The 17,348-nt window shown below is 44.5% G+C and overlaps 1 protein-coding gene across 1 annotated transcript in view; it reads right to left on the reverse strand.

The window, feature by feature from the left end:
* The window catches only part of WNK1 (WNK lysine deficient protein kinase 1), a 150,571-nt gene that overhangs the window by 131,645 nt on the left and 1,578 nt on the right, over positions 1-17,348 (reverse strand). The window lies entirely within an intron of this gene.

Genomic DNA, 17,348 nt, shown 5'->3' on the forward strand with positions numbered 1-17,348 from the left:
AATGATTATCGATGAGAGGGGGGCGGGGGGGGGGGGGGGGGGAGCTTTCCGAGGGAGGCTGGACCTTGCCTACCTTAGGAAGATCTCAGCAGCTCCAAAAATGCAGACACATATATGTGCACACATTTAGAACATAGTTTGGCACATGTATCATTTATGGATGAATCTGGAGTCTAAGTTGGCCCTGGTGTATGCTTGAAGGATTATGGTAGAGATATTAAGATTGTAAGCTTTTTCACAGTGCAGGGAGTGGTATGAAGGATCCTTGATATCCTCTACTATAAAAATACAGGAAATAACCAGGACCAGCAACTACCTCATACAATATTTAGAACACAATGAAGTATAAATTGAACTGCTATCAGGAACCCTGGCTTATACAGAGAAGATAAATGGAAAGGTAAAATGTTATTTCCTTTCAATTGCTTTCACTATCTAAATGCACAATTGTGATCGTATTAACATTTATTTTTTTTACTCTTAAACGAAATTTAAAGTAGAAGTAAACCTTATTTTTAAAAAATATGTTTCGGCAGTCTTCAAAGTAACAGGTAGGTACACCGCTCCCACACAAAGAACCAAGTCATAACGCTTAACAAAAATGTAGGTCAGCCATGCACGGTGAAGAATTTGTGTTTAAACAGTTAAACTTAACAAATCACAGCCATGCAGGTCCCAAGCAGTCATACACAAAGAATATATCACTTTCTAGGAATTAATAGGAAGGGCAGGATAAATATAACTTGTGAAAGTCTGGAAACAAGAGGCTGGCAGTGGCCTGTGGAGCAACATCTTTGGTGTAAGACAGCATGAAATGTTATCCATATCATCTGTGGAGTCCGCATGGGATATATGAGCTCATTCTCTGGCAAAAAAAAAAGGATCATGCAATTGCAGACAAAGGAGTAATGAAAGCTCAGACACTGGAAATGTATTAAGCAGTAGAAGCGCCACACCCAGTGCCCAAAAGCTTGCATTCACTACTAGCCAAATGGCAGCAAGAAACCAGACTTGATCTATATGCAAATGTCCAGGTCCTAGTTAAGAAGGCATGCCTTATGTGCTATAAGCAGCGTATAAGGTTTTGCAAGTACATATACAACTACTGAGTCAGCATCAAATCTTGAGGCAAGGTTCACACCTGCATTACACCGAACGACACCCGTGACGCGTGGTTCTGTAAAATGCAGGCAGCGATTGCTATGCGGCCCCTTTGATTTCAATGGGGTGACATCCACACGGCAATCGCAGCAAAAAAAGGTACGAGTACTTTTTTTTGCCATACACGACAGGAAACCGCACAATCTGCCCGGCACGACTGGGGTGCCATTAGAAAATAATGGCACCCACTGCACGGTGAGGTATCGCCTAGGTGTGAACCTAGTCTTAACGTCAGTATAGGCAATGAGTATGCCACATTTATTAATCATCTGATAGATCTCCGAGGACAAGAAATAGAAGTGCTACTCACAAACAGCCGTTTGCTACAACTGGTATTTTTCCATCACTACATTTAACACAGACTAGGCAGGCACTAAAGCTAGCCAAAATGATCTTTACATTTCTAGCATGCAGCTCCTTACTAAGGCTTTGCAACAGCCAGAGAACTTGTCAATGCGATTCACTAGCGACAAGCCATTAAGTGCAGGTGATTTCGTATTATCGATTGCATTCACTAGCGACAAGATCGCTACAACACTAAAGAAATTTCGGTTGTCAATCCCCCGCTGGCCAAACCAGCGAGGTTTGCTCCACCACTTCACCCACACTTGGGAGATTCTGCAGCATTTGGTCCAGCAAACAAGTACCATCACAGAAGCAGTTGACTGTTCTTTTTAGCGACCTTGTTGCTGGCAAGCTAGAGCCAGCGTGAGGATTGGTGGTCAACTTGCGAGCAAGAGTGCTGCCTGCATACAACAGATCATTCCAATATTTGCTTTTATTTGAGCACAAAAAAAATATGCGGTGTTTCAGGGTCACATTTATGAGGCAACTGTGGATTGGTGGTCTGACATAAGACTAAAACAAACCGCTACAAAAACAAACTGTTTTTGTGTAAGCATTGTGGGAGACTGTTTAAACACATAGGCAAGGTGTTCCCTTCAAAATCTATTGTACATTTTATATGTTGACAATAAAGAACATGAGTAGACAGCAAAACAACTGTATACTTTGCTGACTGAGAAAAGCTGGTGTCAGTGCTGCTGGGTTAAAAAAAAAAAACAGACTTGTGAAAAGCAGGATGTCTGTGCAATAGTTACTTCATTTTCTTGTGGTATGGCAGATACAGGCTTATTTTTAGTTCTTTTTCAATTTGAAACAATATATTTCTAACTATAAACATAGCTACTTCTACTTTCCGTAACCAAAGAATGCTAGAAATGTATCAAGAACATGTACTAAAGCATGCCTATGATTACCACACAGGAATGCTCAGATATGCACACAATTCGTTGCAAATACTAGTCATTCATTCATTATACACTATACAAAGCAAAGGTTTCTAATCTGTTTGGAATTTCAGAAAATGGCAATTGGGTCTAATCAATGCAGAGAAAGGATAGAAGGGTAAAACACCCCCTAACTGACTCAATGCCACGTAACAGACCTAAGTAGACACCTGAAGCCAGTCCACAACAATACAGTGCCACTGTACACTTAAATAGGACGGAAATGGTCTCTTAGTCACAACTGCCTGGGTCCTTCATTCATTGTTCCTGAGCGTTATTGATGCTTGCGCTAATGAGGAAACTAACATCCGTTCAGCTTCCTTCAGCACTTCCAGATCCTCTTATGTATTGGTCACCTTCCTTTGTACGCAAGCCACAGCTGTTACCACCACAAAAAACATCCCCTGCACTGATAAACGGGTGATGTAATGTTTGACCAGGGGAGACCAACAGCTAACAATTCTATATCACTGACTGGGGACGGTTCTATGACTTCACTGTAGCATATGCCAAATAATCCACAAAGCACATACCAGGGGTGTGGAAATTTTGGAAAAAACTACTTGTCCAAGGACTAAAGCGGGGGCCGAATCTACCTGTCCTGATACAAAAAAAAATAATTTTAACCAAAACCGTGTTTAGCAGTGCTAAGAAGCGCTTCTCATTGGTCAGTGCCATCAGGTGCCACCGCCAATCACGCTGGCAATGCCATTATTTTCTAATGGCACCCCAGTCGTGCCAGGCAGGTTTGCGGCGTTTTCCGAGCGGTAGCACACAATCGCAGTTTATTCACATGCAGATGGGGCAGCGGGACTGGTTTTCATTTTTTGTTTACTTTGTAAAAATTTCTCATTTGTTTTATTATTTTTATTTAGTTACATTTTTAACAATTTATAACTTTTTTTAACTATTTTTTTAAACTATTCTTTTTTTAAACTATTTCTTTTTAAACTATTTCTTTTTAAACTTAACTGTAGTGCTATCACACAGTGATAGCTTTTGGAGGTGACAGGTTCTCTTTATTGACCCTGTCACCTCCAACACAGGAGTTATAGCACAGCACTGAGCCAAAACGAGCAGCGGCCACCAGAGACAGAGGGAGGTGACAGAGCCTGTCACTGCTCCACACCCCCGCCCCCGTCCCGCCCCCCGCTCTCAGCGCTCCGGCCCCGCCCTCGGCGCTGCACGCTTTGGGCCACGCTCTCGGCGATCCACGCCCCCCGCTCGTAGCACCGCTCTTGCTGGTCCACGCCCCCCGCTCGTAGCACCGCTCTTGCTGGTCCACGCCCCCCGCTCGCAGCGCCGCTCGTCAAACCAGCCCTGCTACTTGTCCGTAGCAGGGCTAAAACAGTGAAAAAACGACTTGCCCGGCACCCGGAACTACATGTCCCGGGCGTCGGGCGATACGAATTCCACGCCCCTGCATACTTATAGGACGCATGCCTCAATATCTGTCTGTGACTTGCATGGATGTGTAGAAAAGTAAAGCAAAGGAGTATGCGCCTCAAAAGGTCTACATTGTCAAGGGCATACTATTCTATAAAGAAGTGACAAACCCAGCTGGAAATCTGATGATTAAGATAATTAAGCCCATGAAACACAATGGAGATGGGATCAATTGAACAATCAAACCCTTGCAACATCGGTGAGTGAGCTTGGAGCGGTGGCTACTTTACAACACACACAGGGACCATGAGGAACAAAAGTAGCCACCCTCCAGAAGGAAGGATAGTGTCAGCACCAATTCAGAGATGATTTGAGGACATACAGCCGAGTGATACACAAATAAGATACATTTATGTTAATAGTTAAGGTACTTAAGGGCTTGTTCACACCAATTGCGGTGCGCTCCAGAGCGGTAGCTGCTGGAACGCACCGCAATTGCTCACAAAACTTCCCCCTGCGTTCTGGGGCGGGAGGGGACGTGGCGCTGCATTTAAGTCAATGGCACTGCAGCCACGCCCCCTGCCTGCAGTGCCACCAGATACGTGGCAAAACATTGCCTGCGTTCCGGTCCAATGCAAATGCAAGTAATGCTGCTTGCATTATTTTTTGGGTTTGCAGTGGACCGGAAAGCAGGCAATGTTTTGCCACGTGTCTGGTAACACTGCAGGCAGGGGGCGTGACTGCAGTGCCATTGACTTAAATGCACCGCCATGCTCCTTCCCACCCCAGAACACAGGGGGAAGTTTTGTGAGCGATTGCGGTGCGTTCCAGCAGCTGCCAATCTGGAACGCACCGTAATTGGTGTGAACAAGCACTGAATGCGTTTTAAAAATGTAACTCCTGAGTACAGTGTCGCTTTAAATTCCCCCCACATCTTTCTGTCTCCGTATTGATTTGCAAGGTTCCACCAACTATAATAAAATGAGAAAGAATGCCCATATTTGTGGGCAGACAGAATCTGGAGCAGTTGCCCATGGCAACAAATTAGCTTCTATTTTCAGTTTGTCCAGTTCAGCTTTGAAAATGAAAGACAGAAGCAGATTGGTTCGTTCGCTCGAGATTCTGTCTGCTCCAGTTTTGATAGGTTCCCCTCATAGTATTCAACTATGTATTGATTTGCAAGGCTTCTTTTTCTTGCAAGGTTTAGAAGCATTACACAAGCGCAGTTGCAAAAACAATCAGTAGGAATGACACAAGGTAGGTACTATGCTGCCAATCAACTTCTAGGTTGATCCATTCCACTTTATAAATCAACGTAATAAAAAAAAAAAAATGTCAATGGAAACGGTTAGAACTTTTGACAGATTTTTTTTTATTGCTGTTTGTTACTCCATTGCAGAGATTTCTTATCACATTCTGTCCTTCTGCCCCTCAAAGGCAAAGATATCCATAGTTCAGAAGAAACAATCTACTATTTGATCTATACTTGGAAATGAAATCTGATCCATCCATGAGTGTTGAGGAAAATAACCCCCCAACACGCACACAGCATAAGCAATCATAGGAGAAAAAAAAGCAGCATGGGCCAATCATCTTCATTATCTAGTTTACAGATCACAAGGTTATAAATAATTAGCAACAAATCTGTTTGTGTAACTGCCCTCTTAACCTATATGGAGATTAGAAGAAAATGCAATTCTGAACATTAACACAGTGTGATTCTTTTTATAACGGGGATGGACAAACTCATTTTCTACTTTACATTCTCCAATCAACACCACACTCTACGGTTACCAAGCAGACTGGGGAGAATAGAGATAAATGATATTGGTGCAAGTTAATGAACTCAAGAAATAAATAGCCAAGCCAATCAGTAAAATTAAGCAAACAGTTAAGACTATCAGCTGTGAATATCACATTGATAAATATCATCTGCGAATATTTGAATATCACATTAAAGCCCAACGTCGAGCATAAATCCAACAATGCCCCTCCCCCCGCAAAATATAATGCTTTACTAGTGGATGTCATAATACAGAGGAACACATATCTTAATATATGGTCCGACAGTGCTGTTTTAGGTTATGAAGACCAGTCCCTAAATCCATTATTCGTGTCAGCCTCTGACCAGTCTGGTTTCCGCCCCCGTGACCAGCACCATCACGTACAGTGCAGGACCAGCAGCCACACCTGGTCCTACACTGATGTCGTAGGCATGCCCGCCCTCCCACATTTCAGAAAAGACCACTGGCTGCTGGGGGACTATGGATCAAGGCAAGATTACTCTGCATCAGACCATACCCTAGTAAAATAAACATAATTTGCTGCATATAAAATAATGAAGGGGGGGGGCTTGTAAATTATTTTTAATGCCGAGACCATCACTTTTACATAGGGCTGGACAAATCCCAGGAGCCCAGTCGTCAGTGCGCCTTGAATTTGACAGAAGAAAAATCCTGCTGGCTCCTGAATTCTATAATAATGTGTCCACTCTTGCTTTAGGAGACTTACAAGCATTAAGAAAATCAGGAGTCTCTTTCTAAAAGCATACAGGGTATCTTTGCAGTGAATTACATATTAGGTTGCCAATCAAACTGATCCTACACATATACATATATACACACACATACATACACACACACACAATATCTTCTTTCTAGAAGGCACGGTAGGTTATAGAAATCACCTTTGCCTTTTCCAGACTGCCCACATTCTGTAAACTATTTCTTTCCTCTCAATTACAAAATCACAAATGTCCCATTAAACCCAACTGACACAATGACAAAAACCAATCAATTTCAGTTTACATTAGTCAGGTCAGTAAAGCAAATGCCAGCGGTTACGATTCAAGTACCCTAACTATTAACAAAAAAAATTCTTATTTATGTATCACTCGGCTGTGGATCCTCAAATCATCTCTGAATTGGTGCCGACACTGTCCTTCCTTCTGGAGGGTGGCTACTTTTGTTCCCCATGGTCCCTCTGTGTGTTGTAAAGTAGTCACCGCTCCAAGCTCGCTCCCATGATGGACTACAATCTCACATTTAGTTTACTAATTCATATTCAGATTGTAATCTATCAGAGGAGGATTTGTATTAGATTGTAAGGAGCTTGGAGCGGTGGCTACATTACAACACACAGGGACCATGGGGAACAATAGTAGCCCCCTTTGAGAAGGAAGGACAATGTCAGCACCACTTCAGAGATGATTTGAGGCTCTACAGCCGAGTGATACACCAATATGATATATTTTTGTTATGGGACGAATGTATTTTTAAGCTGTAACTCCTGAGTTTAGTGTCACTTTAATACTTCTTGGTGCCCAAGAGCATTCACTTGATCAAGCTATAACGTCGAACATCTGTAGGCCCTCCAATATTGCCTAACCGTGCACCCCCAAAATTAAAATCAGCTGGGAAGACTGTTCATTTACTTGCTTTGGTAAACTACTGAGATGGCTTTCCTGAACTGACCTAAAAAGGGTTTCTAAGAAAACAGTACTGATGTAATTAGCTGCATTAGGTCTCTTTGGGGATCTGAAGATCCAAGGCTCAGGCTGTACATGGGACCTCGTGTGAGCCAATTTCAGTTTTTTGGTATAAGTCACAGCACACACTTTGTACGTGGATGTTTAAGGGTCAGTCCATGCAAAACCGATATTTATATCGTTTCTGGTAAACGCTGAATATTTTTTTTAAAGTGTATTGACTGGGCAAAAAGTCATTTAGAATCATCTCTGCAAAACATGTTCCCCTATACTTTGTCTCTTCAAAATCACTACAAGTACAAAAGGCTGACAACATTGCTTGGGATTTATATGCAGCAGAAGTACCAGAAGGTAGAAGCTCCCTGAATTTCGGGCAGGATCAACAGTTTTTCTACACGTGCAACATTTTTAAAGAAGCAAGAACACAGGAAACCATGCATGTATTTCAGTGATGTATTACTTTTTGTTTGTTTTTACAGTCAGACAATAAATATGTAACCTACATTTGGGGCTTGCCAATTCAAGGTTGATAAATCCAGGTTTTAACAAATGGAAAGTATGTCAAACAAGGACAATGCCCTGCAAATCTCTAGCAGTGAATAGGTTAAGCAAACTGCTAAAGAAACTGGAACACTGCCAATGAGGTAAGCGGGTTTTTTTTCCCAACATAAAGAATGCAAACCAAGTTAGAAATAAAAAAAAAAAAAAAACCTTCACACACAAAAGGATAAAGGAAACAAGCTATCCAATCCATCAACTAAAGCGGTAAAAAGGGACTTTTGCTTCAAGTACACAAATGTAGACAACTTGCCTAACTTGATGATTCAATGACATTAGGACTCTCATTGAGATTGTAAACTTCACCCAGAAGCATTTCCCAACATTTACAGCAATGAAGAATTTAGACACAAAGTTTGAAAAATGAACTGCCTACCATGAGGTGTGATTTATTTTAGAAAATGCCTAATATGCGCCGCAAGCATAATCTGCAATTAACATAACTAGCCTCCGCTATAATTACTGCAGCCAAAACTATGGCAAGTAGTATCGAAGCAAGTAACGAATGCAGATACTTGTGGGCAGGAATCTACCACATTAAGAACGGTGAAGAAATTAGTCACAGGAAACGTCAAGGGCCGAGTTTCAGTATAATAAACGCTGTGTGGAAATGTTTAGTGCTGTATTTCTCTAGGTTATCAACTGACACTTAAGTATACACTCTACTGCTGGCCATACACCGACTGAATTTTAGCCAAGTCCTGCTGATTCGGCTGAAATTCAGGCTGTAGTTGTCACTGTCGGCACCGCTCAGTTCAACAAATTGATTTTTCAAACCGACTTTAGTCAAAGTCGAGGCAAAAATTGTCAGCCAAACAGTAACAATAGCCAATCAGCTGCAGTCGCTGTTCTGGTATTCTGACAGTTGTGGGTGCCGGCTGTCAGAATACAATAGTCCAGGAGGGGAGATTCTCTACTAGGCAAACCCAAGCGTGAATGTATAAAGAACTAATGACAAAGACCTAATGGCCTACAAAAACCAAATACCTTGTGGCTCCAGCACAAGCCCTAGCATATAAAAAAGGCAGTAAACATACACTGCATCTTACACAAGAAAACATGCACTGGTGGCTCTGCGTTCAACGATCCTCTGCTGCGTCCAAGTGCCAGTTCATCTCTTTTCATCTGGTACATCAAGGGAATACTGCACTCTCAACAGCAGGAAACTTTAATTACAGCAGTAGAACACATGCTCTTACATATTTTACACTACACATATAATCTAAGAAAATGCTGTGTATGCAGACATCATCACCAGCAGCAGAATCACCCAGGACAGTCTTCACTTTCCTCTATGGCATTGCTTCCTACCCCCTTGCTAGCGAGGGGCGGACATCAGGAGAGCAACATATCACTGGTCTGGCTAGCAAAGGAGAAACTCCATAGAAATAGGTAAAGCAGTCTTTCAGCGATCCTGCTGTTGCCAAGAATTTCATCCCCAAGAAGTTTTAAAGCCGAACTCAATTCAATAACATTACAGTAGCCACAGAGCTTGTTCTTGTCTAGAGTACCATTAAAAAGCAGCTGTACTTAGACCTCACTACCGCAGGCTTCCTCTTCTCCATTGAACTGTTTCCTCCAAAGCTGCTTCTCTTCAGTACCTGGTCTGCCACAGGTACCTAGAAGTTATCACATACAACGCAGGATCAGGAGCACTGCATTGTAAGGGGGGATGCTAAGGGCCCACCAGCAACCGAGTTACCAGCTCAGAAAATGACGAAGGTAATTTACCATTTTTATTGCTCCCCTAGACAAAAACAACTGGGACCCCACTGCAAAGGTAGCTTTGAATTTTTCCCCACAGTTCAGCCTCCAGTATAAAAAACTGATCAATGGTTTAAAGGACAACCATGAGGCGAGTGCTTTTCACTCACCTCATAGTTCTAGCCGACCTGTGACAATGAGACGGTCACAGGTCGGCTCTGTAGATCGGGAAGTGAGCGAACACATACCGGCGTTCGCTCACTTCTCGATCCTGTCACAGCTCTCTGCCCTGACAGGGGAGTGGCTGGATTCCCTCCTCCTCCCCGCTCCGATCCTCCAGTGCTGACTGGCGGAACAGACGGGGGAGGGGACGGGTACAGCTGGCTCTGCCTCTAGATAGGCAGAGCCAGCTGTCACTCACGCAGCTGGGCGGATCCAGACATAATTGTCGGGATCCGCTTCAGCATCTCAGTATACTGCGAGCTGTATACTTAGCATATGGTACTTAATCCTCTCAAGTGCTCTTCACGTGTATTCAATGAATGGTCATTCTATGATGTATATGCTTTACAAATACTTTAAAAGCACCCTAAGTAGCTCAAAGCGCAATGACCTCTAACTATAAGAGGCACTCACTAAAATACAAATACTAATAACCAAACGCTGCATTATTCTGTAAACCAGTTACAACAATACCAAGAAAACCAGGTGGGCAACCACCTCGTTTAGCCAGGTCCTAGCAGGAGTGTCAAAGTAAAACTAGGCAAAAAGCTGAATAATCAGTTAAAATCCATATTTGTTTTATTGTTTTATCTACCAGATTTAGTTATTGGTTTTCAGATGTTCATCTTCCTTGCTCAACAACTCTGCTTTTAAAGCCTCTTCCCCCGCACTGCAAGACTTAGTGACAAACTCAGGAGTTAAATATAAGGTCTCGTTCACACGCGATTTGCGGTAAAAAAGTTGCGCGACAAACGCGCATTTCCGAAGGCTCCTTGGCTGTATCCCAATGGAAACGAGCGTTAGGGATGGGCGGAAATATGCCAAGGTGGGAACAAGACGATTGAATACAATGGGATTTATTAGGGATGCACCGATATATCGGCTGCCGAAACATATCGGCCGAAAATGGCACTTTTGGCTAAATGCCGAAAGAGCCATGTTTCGGCCGATACATCGGGTCATCCCTGGTTTCTTTTCTCCCCGCTGGGCGCTGTTCCAGCGGGGAGAAAAGAAAGTGACAGCCGCCGAGCGCTGCAGGAGTCAGGACGAGAGCGCTGCGAGCTGCGGCATCTCTCCTCCCACACCGCTCAGCCGCCTATCACAGTCCGGCAGAGCGGTGTGTGGGCGGAGACATCGCTATCAATATTGAGTACCAATATTTTTTTTTACTGGAAGTCCCATTAACCCTTTCGCTGCCAAGGACGTATGGCATACGGACCTACAAAAGTGCTTCCAGCTGGCCAGGTCAGTATGCCATACGGACCTGGCATTTACAGTTCTACTATAAGCTTATAGTAGAACTGTAAATGCCAGGTCCGTATGGCATACTGACCTGGCCAGCTGGAAGCACTTTTGTAGGTCCGTATGCCATACGTCCTTGGCAGCGAAAGGGTTAAAAAAGCCGGGCCGTGTGTAATGTTTCTCCACCCAGCTTCCTGATTAGCCAGGAAACCGTCTCCATGCTCCCTCTTCACCTGGTGAAGAGGGAGCATGGAGACGGTTTCCTGGCTAATCAGGAAGCTAGGTGGGCAGTCATTACCCGCCCCCTGGCTTCCCGATTAGCCAGAAAGCCAACTCTATGCTTCTTTTTCACCTGGTGAAGAGGGAGCATGGAGACGGTTTCCTGGCTAATCAGGAAGCTAGGTGGGCAGTCATTACCCGCCCCCTGGCTTCCCGATTAGCCAGAAAGCCAACTCTATGCTTCTTTTTCACCTGGTGAAGAGGGAGCATGGAGACGGTTTCCTGGCTAATCAGGAAGCTAGGTGGGCAGTCATTACCCGCCCCCTGGCTTCCCGATTAGCCAGAAAGCCAACTCTATGCTTCTTTTTCACCTGGTGAAGAGGGAGCATGGAGACGGTTTCCTGGCTAATCAGGAAGCTAGGTGGGCAGTCATTACCCGCCCCCTGGCTTCCCGATTAGCCAGAAAGCCAACTCTATGCTTCTTTTTCACCTGGTGAAGAGGGAGCATGGAGACGGTTTCCTGGCTAATCAGGAAGCTAGGTGGGCAGTCATTACCCGCCCCCTGGCTTCCCGATTAGCCAGAAAGCCAACTCTATGCTTCTTTTTCACCTGGTGAAGAGGGAGCATGGAGACGGTTTCCTGGCTAATCAGGAAGCTAGGTGGGCAGTCATTACCCGCCCCCTGGCTTCCCGATTAGCCAGAAAGCCAACTCTATGCTTCTTTTTCACCTGGTGAAGAGGGAGCATGGAGACGGTTTCCTGGCTAATCAGGAAGCTAGGTGGGCAGTCATTACCCGCCCCCTGGCTTCCCGATTAGCCAGAAAGCCAACTCTATGCTTCTTTTTCACCTGGTGAAGAGGGAGCATGGAGACGGTTTCCTGGCTAATCAGGAAGCTAGGTGGGCAGTCATTACCCGCCCCCTGGCTTCCCGATTAGCCAGAAAGCCAACTCTATGCTTCTTTTTCACCTGGTGAAGAGGGAGCATGGAGACGGTTTCCTGGCTAATCAGGAAGCTGGGTGGAGAAACATTACACACGGCCCGGCTTTTTTAACCCTTTCGCTGCCAAGGACGTATGGCATACGGACCTACAAAAGTGCTTCCAGCTGGCCAGGTCAGTATGCCATACGGACCTGGCATTTACAGTTCTACTATAAGCTTATAGTAGAACTGTAAATGCCAGGTCCGTATGGCATACTGACCTGGCCAGCTGGAAGCACTTTTGTAGGTCCGTATGCCATACGTCCTTGGCAGCGAAAGGGTTAAAAAAGCCGGGCCGTGTGTAATGTTTCTCCACCCAGCTTCCTGATTAGCCAGGAAACCGTCTCCATGCTCCCTCTTCACCAGGTGAAAAAGAAGCATAGAGTTGGCTTTCTGGCTAATCGGGAAGCCAGGGGGCGGGTAATGACTGCCCACCTAGCTTCCTGATTAGCCAGCTTCCCGACCAATCAGGAAGCCAGGCGGCGAGTCATTACACATCGCCCAACTTTCTGATTGGCCCGGGAGCCGGCTCCATGCTCCCTCATCACAAGTGACGAGGGAGCATTACCCGCCCCCAGCTTCCTGATTGGCTGGGAAGCCAGCTTCATGCTCCCTGGTGACTAGGGAGCATGGAGCCACCTTCCCAACCAATCAGGAACCCGGGCAGCTTGTAATGACCACCACCCGCCTTCTTGATAATGGAAGTTCCAGTATCGGGATAAGTTTGGGGAGCATTTGGGAGAGTACAAGTAAATCGCCCAAATACTCTATCGGCTCGGATACCAATAATAGTATTGGAGCATTCCTCATCTCAATGCAAATTAGTAAACTAAATGTGAGATTGTAGTCCTTCATGGGAGTGAGCTTGGAGCAGTGGCTACTTTACAACACATACAGGGACCATGGGGAACAAAAGTAGCCACCCTCCAGGACAGTGTCAGCACCAATTCAGAGATGATTTGAGGACCTACAGCTGAGTGATGCACAAATAAGATACAGTATTGTTAAAGGAGAACTATGGGATTAAGGCTTTTCCCCATAATTCTCCTTAGGGTAACGGGAGGACAAAAACTAGCGTCCTCTCGTCACCCTAGGTTCATTATACCGCGAGCATACTAAGACGCCGCAGCTGAAGCGGATCCTGACAATTGTGCCGGGATCCGCCCAGCTGCGTGACTGACAGCTGGCTCTGCCTATCTAAAGGCAGAGCCAGCTGTACCCACCCCCTTCCCGCGTCTGTTCCGCCAGTCAGGGCTGGCGGATCGGGGAGGGGGGAATCCAGCCCCTCCCCTGTCACGGCAGAGAGCAGTGACAGGATCAATAGGTGAGCATACGCCGGTACATGTTCACTCACCTCCCGATCTACTGAGCCGACCTGTGACAGTCTCATTGTCACAGGTCGGCTAGAACTATGAGGTGAGTGAAAAGCACTCACCTCATAGTTCTCCTTTAATAGTTAAGCTACTTGAATGCATTTTTAAGTTTGAACTGCCGAGTTTATTGTAACCAAGTCACTTCTGCTGCAGCATTCTCATTGGACGGTGAATCAGAATAATTTCTTGTGTCAAGGGAGCATGAGCTGACTAGGTAGCAGTAACAATGACACAGAAAACAGTACTGGAAAATCAAACAGCAGAAGAGTGATCACCCAGACTAGCAAATGTGTGTAATAAATGCTAAATAGAATTACAAATCTTTTGGCAGGAAAAGCAGCAAATATGTGTATTTAAACATTAATTAAGCCTTTTGCCTGGAGTTTTCCAGTAATCCAACACAGTCATATGGTACTCGTGTCTAAAAACAGAACTGGAGTGCCAAAACCAACCAAATGCCTTGTACATTTTACAATGTCAACGTGGGCTAGAGAATTAAAGAACTGTTAACTCTAGCAACTCATTAGCGTATGACTTTCGTCAGATACTTTTGTAAGGAAGGTCTAATGTGTTATTCTGGGATAAAAAAAAAAAAAAAGTTGTTGGAACAATGGCAAATGACAGAATAATTTGTGACACACTTCAAAAGACAGTAATGCCCCAAGGTGCGTACGCTCTTTTGAACTATATGACTGTGACAGTCACTTTTTAAATCCAGGTGTGACATCTCTAACAAAAGCTATTCCCCATCCACTTTAGACACTATGGATCATTGCCATAACATTAACCAGAACCCAACCAGCCAAAAGTGAGCAGCTGTCCTGTGACCATCATACATTCAGGCCAAGCCATTCATTATAAGCAGAGTCTGAGTTTTCAAGCAATCCATTAGCTACCAGGTTTTAAAGAACTCCATAGAAAAGTTATTAACTGTTGCAGCACCCTCAGATGGAATTTTCCTCAGTGCCCTCATGTCTACACACTTGCATACAGCGTAATAACACAAGGATTCTTAGACCACTGCAGAGGAAGGAGAGAATGGCTCCAGGGACAAAGCCTAAAGGTGCCCATAAACCTTACGATTATCGGACTAAACTTTTCGTCCGACGATCGAACAGTCGTAGGATTTTCATACGACAGCCCCATCCTGCCCCGATGATCGCAAGATTAATTTAGCCGTAATTAACGAAAAGCACCTGGACGAAATGCGGTAATTGATTTGCCGTATTTTCGTTAGCGCAAGCACAGTGTAGATCGTACAACTTTTGACGGACGGAAACGCCAGCAACCTTACAACAATCGTACGATCTAGCAAAGTTTTCAAACATGCTTGACCGTCAAAAGTCGTACGATTGTACAGTAATGTCGGTCGGGCACTGCTACGCACATATACGATTATCGGACGAAAAGTCGATCGCATACGAAAATCGCCCGATAATCGTAAGGTTTATGGGCACCTTAAGAACAAGCTTGCATGGAATGATCGGGCTAGTAGAACTTTTTCTGTTGGCACCTGGAAACAAACGAGCAGTTAACCATTGCAGTCCAGGGGTAGCCCCAATGCAAGGGTTGATAAAAAAAATTCCCCCAGAGTTCTTCTTTGAGTCCAGGAATGAAGAGCCTCCACAAGTGCAAAAATAACATTCACACTTGCATTGTTCAGAAGCTGAATTCCACCTTTAGGCCTTATTCAAAGCAGTGTCAAACTGTGTTTATATGTGTTTAGAGCACATTTCTAAACGCATATAAATGCATGTAATTGATTATTAATGGTACCGTTCACACTTTGTTTACCTGCATTCAGAAAAACAGAGTTCTGTGTCCAGGATTCAATTAGAAGCTTTAAATGAAACTAAAAACACATGTAAACGCAGCTTGAAGTATCTAAACGCAGGAAAAGTGACCTGGGAAGCATAAAACTTGTTTATATTTCCCAGATAACTTCTCCAGTGTTTAGAAAAGCTAAACCCTGGGGTGCTAGTGTGATTGAGCCCTTCCAGACCCTCATGACATTGACTAGTTACATAAATACATTACCAATACTGCCCATTTAGGTTTGTCCAGATATTACAGGTCTTTACTTTTTCCTGTGGAAGGATCCTAGGACACCTCTAATATGGTCTCAACAATAAAAAGTAAAAAAATTACTGATCTCAATGCTGTCACTTAAGACATCCAAACAGACTAGGGACTGATCGATGTGCCATCAGAACTTGCCAAACCAGAGGCCATGGGCTTGTGCTGTTTCCTACATTTCCAGAAACCAGAAAATACATCACACTCATGTGACATGCTACCTGCAAAACACTAACATCTTTGTAATCGCTGTACTCAACTGAACAGACATGGTCCTGTGACCACTGCCACCCAAACCTCTAACTATCCACATGATATGATGCTCCTGTCTCTGTCCATGTGTTCACACCTCACATAAGTTACTGCTGAGCATAAATTGTCACAACCGTCATAAAAAAAAAAGCACTTCTCCACAAACACACAAAATACTTCTGTCAGGTGCCTCAACAGCAAGGCTGGACAAATCCCAGGAGCAAGCCAATGCTCCTTAAAAATTACAGCTGTCTAAAGTTTGAGGCTTTCCCCAATTGTTGTCAATAGAGGTGGCTCCTGAATTGCACTGACAGGCTGGCTCTCCTGAATTCTACATGTGTCCAACACATGTAGTGTCACACCTGGCAATCACACTCAATGCTCCACACCACAGACCCAGCTTCATTCTAGATTAGACTGCACTACTATCAGTGTCCATCCACCACCAACCCCGCATAACCACATTCCTGTCACTGATCACTTGCACAACAATCATCATTTCTGTTACTGACTAGTCATTAGGTATTGCTCATGCCTGAACTTTCTCAATAGTCTTCTCACTTGATTCTGCCCACAACAATGATCACACTGTGAACACTGCCCACACTACATAATAATCTGCTGTATGGATATCACAAACGTGACAAATCACAGCAACTACAGACCTTGCCCCTGTAGAGATCAACATGCCACAGACCTCAATCTTTTAGCATCCAACTAGTCCACACGCATTCATGTCAGCGTGGCTACCCCTCATATAATGCTCCACTCTTGTCACTGCCCATACCAAAGATCCAATGCAAGGGTTACTGCCACTGCCAGACCCTTACCTACATATTCCACAAACCATTAATTACAATATGTCCGCACACACACCTTACACTCCTCTGACATGCCACATTTGACATACCAAGTTGACCACATTTTAAACTGATAGACTTATCTTGCCACATCCTGTACCACAAACACATTACTGACCAATTGTCCAAGGTGCACCTTTTCAATCAGACCTCTAGACACTCCAGACCTCCACTGCGGTCATCCCTAAGGCCTCCAGACACTGCAAACCTCCACTGCGGTCATCCCTCAGGCCTTCAGACACTACAAACCTCCACAGCTGCCCTTTCTCAGACCTCAACACTCAAGACCTCCACTGCTGCAATCCCCTAGGTCTCTAGACTCTACAGCCCTGCTGCTGTTTTCCATCAGGCCTTTAGAGACTATAGACCCAACTGCTGACATACATCCCTCGGGCCTACATACCCAAATCTGGTCATCCCTCGAGACAATACAGAGCCCCGTCTGTCATCCCTCCAATTTCAAGACTCTGACCCTGCTGTTGTCCTTGTGTGGGCCTCAAAACACTCCAGTGACACCCCCCTCCCGCCCGACACACGGCAT

This window comes from Nanorana parkeri, unplaced genomic scaffold (genome assembly GCF_000935625.1).
Source record: "Nanorana parkeri isolate BGI_ZX_2015 unplaced genomic scaffold, ASM93562v1 scaffold67, whole genome shotgun sequence".
In the NCBI taxonomy this organism is placed as follows: domain Eukaryota; kingdom Metazoa; phylum Chordata; class Amphibia; order Anura; family Dicroglossidae; genus Nanorana; species Nanorana parkeri.